Source organism: Marmota marmota, unplaced genomic scaffold, assembly GCF_001458135.2.
Source record: "Marmota marmota marmota unplaced genomic scaffold, marMar, whole genome shotgun sequence".
Taxonomy (NCBI): Eukaryota; Metazoa; Chordata; class Mammalia; order Rodentia; family Sciuridae; genus Marmota; species Marmota marmota.
Window position 1 is genome coordinate 13,189,379 of NW_026000142.1, and position 8,020 is coordinate 13,197,398.

An 8,020-nucleotide genomic window follows, 5' to 3' on the forward strand; every position below is an offset into this window, starting at 1 on the left:
CTGGGCCAGAGGAAAAAGATAAACTTTACCTTTAATGATTGGGTGCAGAACAACAACAACAAAATGAACAATAACAGGTAAAGTGGTGTAACCTGGCTTTAGCAAATTATTATAAAATTCTTCCCTCATTTTCATTTTCTAGTTTGACTTCTGACCTCAATAGTCAATTTCCCTCCTAGGTGTAAATGCCAATTAATTTCTCCTGTAAATATAAATAATGCCTAACTCTAAGTGACAAAAAATTATTAATTTGAAAATTCACAATTTGTAGAAATTAGAAAGCATTTTGGATTTAATCTTTTAAAATATTTTTTTTCTGTGACAACATTATACAAAATTATATGTAGATGTTTAAGACTGACATTTAATTTTGTATTTGTGATCCCCAATCTAACATTAAATGTGATGCACATATTTTACCTGAAATGTAAACCCTTGTGAACATCCACATTAATTAATATCAGTGGTTTAAAGTAGTAGTTTTCCAACATAGCTGTATATAAGGAAACATATTGGAATGCATGAGACTGCAGTTTTACTTTTATCATTTGTATATTGAGGATATATTATGTATTATGAAAGAATCAAATGGTAGCATTGCAGTATTTTAAAATTAATTTGCATATTATTTATTTATCAAAGCACTCATATACTTTAAAAACTATATTTGCTTGTGAAGTGTTATAATCGTACAAAAACAGTACTGGATTACTGTTTGTATTGATAGACCTATTTGAAATAAGCTTCTGACTTCCCATGCATCTGAAGTCCACTAATTGATTTCTATTGTTATAAGGAATACGTTTTGTTTTTCCTCCATCTCTTTTTCCCTTTCATTATCTTCCTTTTAGTATCATTCCTTATTAATTATTAATATACAAATTATTTTAGCATAGATTATGATGCCTAAATCTTGTAACTTTTATCAAAACAATTTTAGTAAAAAGTGTTGAATAAAAAATAAAAAGTTACTGAGCCCAAACACAAAATATGAGTTGTCCATGTACAAGAGCCCTACCTGCTGGAGTGGTTATCACAGGTCATTTTATAATCATCTCCTGTCTGAAGATGGAGTGCAAATTAAACCTGCATATTATTTGCTATGAATGTGTGAAAACAAAATCATCAATGAAAGCTTTTCTAACAAGACAAATATATGGTAGGCACAAATGTGCTTGGTACCTGTCAGCTAAATAATTTTACTTTTTGAGTGGAAATAGAGAAAAACACTTGAAAAAAATTTAATTAGCCACAAATTTACTGTGCTTGTAATTTCCTTATGGGATGTAATTTTGTAATGTGAATGTGATGATTGAACCGAATTAATTGTACACCTTCCCTTCTAAACAAGGGATCTTCATTATTTATCTGATGTTCTGCATTCAAAAACTAATGAACTATTAGTGATGACCAGTTACCTATAGAAACAACCATAACAAAAGGCATAAAATTATGAATTAAAAAATACATGTCAAGATAGATTTACACTTAAAGAGAAAGCAGCAATTACCATAAGCTTCAGCCATTACAGATGATGATCTTTAATAATGGAAAATTAGATAAAACATCTATTTTAATAAAATTTAAAATAGGATCACTCTGAATAAGTTATTGAGAGGGTAGGATACACACGTGTGTTAAATACTAGTGAAAACAACATAGCAAAATAATACACTTTGTTCTCAAAGAAGATACTTGTGGAGTGGATAATGCTGTCCAGGCAGATGTGATTAGAATGCTCCATGAAAGCATAAGTATTTAGTATCTTTAAGGGTGAATGGAGTCCACCAGGCAGTAGTAGAAAAAGCATTGTCAGCAAAAGGAGGACCATGGATAGAGCTACAGAGAACACTTCAAAAGTGTTAAGAGGTGCCAAGAAGCACGGTCATAATTCAGTGAGATTTCTTATTTAAAATAGCGTACAATATACTATGTGTCCTGTCCTTGAAATTTTATAGGTTCCACCTTTGTCAGAATTGTGCTTTCTTTCCTAGGTACTTATATAATATTTTAAATAAGATATCTCATTGAATTATATCAAGCTCACTACATCTAATACAGTATGTTCAAGTTCAAGAATCAGTAAGATATCATAGTGGTTTTTACCTCTGCTGAGGTGATTAAGCTGAAATAATAAAACCCATACAACATCTTAATATTCTTAAATTTTACAATATATACTGGAGTGTCATTGGATACATTGAGCATGGGGAATAACAAAATCATATGTTTTGATTTAGAAAAGGCAACTCTGATCACAGTGTAGAGAATGTATTAATAGAGAGAGCATTGGAAAATATTCTAAGAAATCAACTTCAGATATTTCTTTTGTGTTAAAGAGAAATAATTCAATGGTTATAAACTAACTTTCTTCTATATAACAACAAAGCATAAAGTTACAGTTTATAATGAAAAGAAAACTGAATGAAATAAGGATGTTCCCAAATTTTGTTGTTAAATAGCAAGTTGGATTTGAAACTTTATGCTACAGACTAATTTGTTTTATTACTTTATTCTATGGTATTTCTGTTCCTTTGGAGTAACAGTTATTCTCTTCATAATATTTGCCATTTGAATGGGTTGATTAAAAAAATATATTAGTAATCCACAGGAAGATGGCAGAAGCAGCAAGCAAGGCAGCTTTCCTGACTCCTCACAACACAGAAAGGAGGCAGCAAAGGAAAAGCAGAACTGAGAGGTGGGTGATAGAGTAGAAAAAGAACCCAAAGTGTTCTAATTCCCCCCACCCAAACCATTGGATGAGAAAGTGGGGAAACAGACATTCTCTCAAGCTTAAAAATGGTTATAAGAAAAGCAAAATTGAAAGTTCAACAGTAACAGAAAGCTCCTTAAAATAGCACAAACAGCTTAAAACCAAATTGCAAAAAGAAAGCTGAGCTGGAGGTTCACAGCCATATTGTGGAGCCATCAGTTGAACACTCACCTTCTTAAATCAGCACAGCGTCTTCCCAAGCCCAGACAGCTGCAAAGTAAACCAGAGGTAAGTCTCCTGCAGTGGGACCTCCTAAACATGCAGCCAGAAAGAACTTCTGGAAGACCATTGCTAGTCCTAAATCATTAAAATTGCCCTCTCCCTCCCCCATCACCACAAACAAGGGAAATGGAGCAGGCTGGAGGGGACCTCTGCCAGGGAAGTGCAGCAAACCTGGCTCAGCCTTTGGGACCCAGGCAAGGGTGAAAGCCCTCCTCAGAATCTGTGTTCACAACAAAGAAACAACTTTGACCCTTCGCAAATGAAGGCAAATTCACCAAGCACTAAACCTATGACTCTGGGGGAGACACCCGAGGAAGACTAAAGACAGCCCCTGCAATTCAGATTGCAGGGCTGGGATCCCAGGATCTACCAGAGAAAGCTGTCTGAATATCCAGTGGCAGAGAGGCCCAGTGGGAAAGTGTCTGAGGCTATGCAGCAGATAGGGGCTGATACCAGCCTTCACATGTGCACAGCCTGAACTGTGATCATAAATGGCAAGTGTCTGGACATTGTTTGGATACTTTTGGGTCCTTGCATTGGGAATCAATGCATGCCATTCACACTCTGGGCAGTGGAAATTAGAGTCCAGGTGAACCACTGGAGACCCTTCACTGCCATACCTTAGAGAGCAGCATTGGCTAGGGGAATATTTCTGCACCACAGATTACCCAAAGGAAATGTACAGCCAGCGTCCCTGAACCCACAGTCAGCCACTAGGACCTTCACTACTCTGAAAAGGAACCAATAGAGGGGAATAGGTACACAGTGACATGCAGCAATCACAGAGACACTCCAGCACCAACATCCTGAACTACTACACACAATAGAAAAACTGCACCATCGGAGCAGCTAGCAGCAGCCCTTGACCTGACAAAACATAAGCTGCTGATGGGACAATCATAGCAACTAGGAAATTGTCCCCTGTCCCCCGCAACTCAGGAAAGATCCATGGCCCAACACTGATAGATATTTGCTAAATGTCCAAACACCAAGGAAACCCAAACCAAGAATCAACAAGGATTTTCTTCGCCAAGACATGGTATATTATAAACAACTATAACATCAACTTTAATGATATAAATAAATAAAAATTTATTTTTATTTTAAAATATCTTGAATGATAATTGAATGATTATTGTTAACCCAACAACCAACAGTTCACCCTTAATCCCATTTGAATATATTTCATTAAATCATTAATCAGAATCAATATTTCTATCTTTGTTTTCCTAGGTCTGCTTCTTTTATCCCCCACTCAACCCCTGGTACTATCTGCTACAATCACAAATAACATCCATCCATTATACCTTGATGTAAATTACCCTTTTATAGCTTCTTCCTTTCCTTCTCCCTCCTTTCTGCCCCCTTTCTCTCTCTTCTCCTTCCCTCTTTTTAGCCCTCACTAAAGAGTATAATAAGTTTACTAAACTTAACAATTTTTTTTTTACATTTTCCAAAACTTTATTACAGGTATATACTTGAATTTGAGGAATAGCAGAGATCAACTGCAACAATTTTTTTTTCTCCTTGTAATTTTGAATAGAATGAGGCCTGGCTCATATGTGACTATAGAAAATAGGGCTCAGTGGCATCCCCAGGAGGAGCTCAAATTTTCTCTCTTTGATGAGGACATGATCATATATTTAGAAGACAAAAAAAAACCTCCACCAGAAAACTTCTAGAACTCATGACGAATTTAGCAAAGTCGCAGTATACAAAATCAAAACCCATAAATCAATCATGTTCCAAAACTCCCATTATGAGTCTGCTGAAAAAGAAGGTAGGAAAACTATTCCATTCACGATAGTCTCATAAACAAACAAACTTGGGAATCAATCTGACAAAAGAGGTGAAGGACCTCTACAATGAAAAACTGTAGAACACACACACACAAAAAAAAAAATTGAAGAAAATCTTAGAAGGTTGAAAGACCTCCATGTTTTTGGATAGTCTGAATTAATATTGTCAAAATGGCCATACTACCAAAAATGCTATAGAGATTCAATGCATTACCATCAAAATTCCCCTGATGTTCTTCATAGAAATTCATTTGGAAACATAAGCAATCCAGAATAACAAAAGCAATCCCTACCAAGAAAAGTGAAGCTGGAGGCATTATATTACCCAACCTCAAATTATACTACAGAGCTATATTAACAAAAAATAGCATGGTATTGGCACCCAAACAGGCATATGGCCCAATAGAATAGAATAGAAGACACAAAGACAAACTCACATAAATACAGATATCTAATTCTTGAAAAAGATCCTTTTTAGCAAATGATGCTTGGAAAACTGGGAATACATATGTAATAAAATAAAATTTAACCCCTAACTCCCACCCTGCACAAAACTCAAAGTTGATTGAAGACATAGGAATTAGACCAGAAACTCTGCACCTATTAAAAGAAAATTCAGGCCCAAAATTCCAACAAGTCAGCTGTGGAAGTTCTTTAACAGGACACCTAAAATGCAAGAAGTAAAATTTAAAAATCCATAAAAGGGATGGCATCAAATTAAATAGCTTCTTCACAGCAAAAAGGGGAACAATGAAGAGCAGGAAGAAAGAGACTACAGAATGGGAGAAGATCCTTGTCACATGCTGTTCAGATATAGCATTAATATCCAGGATATACAAAGGACTCAAAAAAACTTAACAACAACAGCAACAACAACAACAACAACAACAAAAACCCAAATAACCCAATCAGAAAATGAATAAGGGAATGAAACATACTTCTCAAAAAAGGAAACATAAACCATCAACAAATATATGAAAAAATATTCAACATCTGTAGTGATTAGAGGAATACAAATTAAATCTACACTGAGATTGCATCTCACTCCAAAAAGAACGGCAATTATCAAGATACAAGAGCAATAATAGCAATAAATGTTGGTGAGGGTGTAGGGAAAAGCGTACATTTGATACTGTCAATTATCAAAAGTCCTGCTTCCTCACGTGTTGAAGTTTGAACATTAGAGAAACATGCCAAGGCAAGCATATAAAGCAGGGTTTATTTAAAAAGGTGTAACATAGACTGCCCCCCCCACGGGCCGGGAGAGAGAAGGGGGCCATAGCTGGTATTCTGATATTCCAAGAAGCAAGGTGTTGCGCTCTTTTTATATGTCATAGGCCTCCTTTGTTCTCCTGCTCTCTTCCCCTTATCTTTCTCCTTCCTGCTTACATGACTAGGTCCAGGAATGCTGGGTGGCATAGCCAAAGGTGAAAAACAGGTGGACTGAAGGGGGAAGGGCAGGATGGAGCAGCCCAGGATGCACTAATTAACAACCTTATAACTCACTGTAGGGTTAGGCAATTCCTGTGACAGGTTACCTTAGACAGGTTGGAGCAAAGGCAGGTTCCTGATAAGGGTGGAGGAAGGGCTCTGAAAAAATTAACATTTCAATCAGGAAACAATCTCCAACTTCCCAGACTCACTCAATATTGGCCTCCTTGATCAGACCTGACTCAATTTTCCTATCTATACTGACTGCCTGTCTAATTTGGCTTCACAATCATATACCTACCCATATGTGGGACTGCATATTGGTGCAATCACTCTGGAGAGCAGTAGGGAGACTTCTCAGAAATCTTGGAATGGAATTACTATTTGAGCCAGCTATCCCATTCCTCTGTATATATCTGAAGGATTTAAAATCAGCACACTATAGTAATGCAACTACATCAATGTTTATAGCAGCACAATTCACAATAGCTAAACTATGGAACCAACCTAGGTGCCCTTCAACAGATGAATGAATAAAGAAAAGTATTGTATGTACACAATGGAGTATCACTTAACTATAAAGAATGACTTTTTTTATGTTTAGCTTTTTGAGTTTTTTATATACCCTAGAGATGAGTGCTGTATCTGATGTGTGAGGGATAAAAATTTGCTCCCAAGATGTAGGCTCTCTATTCACCTCACAGATTGTTTCTTTTGCTGTGAAGAAACTTTTTAGTTTAAATCTATCCCATTTCTTGATTCTTGATTTTAATTCTTGCACTATAGGAGTCTTATTAAGGAAGTTGGGGCCTAATCTCACATGACGAAGACTTGGGCCTAGTTTTTCTTCTATTAGACACAGGGTCTCTAGTTTTATTCCTAGGTTCTTGATCCATTTTGTGTTTTGTGCATAGGGAGAGATAGGGGTTTAAATTTCATTTTGTTGCATATGGATTTCCAGTTTTTCCAGCATCATTTGTTAAATAAGCTATCTTTTCTCCAATGCATGTTTTTGTCTAATATAAGATAATTGTAATTTTGTGGGTTAATTTTTGTGTCCTCTATTCTGTACCATTGATCTTCCAGTCTGTTTTGGTGCCAATACAATGCTGCTTTTGTTACTATTGCTCTGTAGTATAGTTTAAGGTCTGGTATAGTGATGCCACCTGCTTCACACTCCTGCTAAGGATTGCTTTAGCTATTCTGGGTCTCTTAACAAATAGCTCAATCAATAAATGGGCCAAGGACCTGAAGAGACCCTTTTCAGAAAGTGATATACGATCAATCAACAAATATATTAAAAAATTATCATCTCTAGCAATCAGAGAAATGCAAACCAAAACCACTCTAAGATTTCATCTCACTCCAGTCAGAATGGCAGCTATTAGGAATAAAAACAATAATAAGTGTCGGCGAGGATGTGGGAGAAAAGGTACACTCATACACTGCTGGTGGGACTGCAAATTGGTGCAGACAATATGGAAAGCAGTATGGAGATTCCTTGGAAAATTGGGAATGGAACCACCATTTGACCCAGCTATCCCTCTCCTAGGTCTATACCCAAAGGACTTAAAAACAGCAAACTATAGGGACACAGCCATATCAAATGTTTATAGCAGCACAATTCACAATAGCTAAATTATGGAACCAACCTAGATGCCCTTCAGTAGATGAATGGATACAAATAATGTGATATATATATATCACATTATTTGTATATATATATATATATATATATATATATAATGGAATATTTGTATATATATTTATATATATTTGAATATATTTGTATATA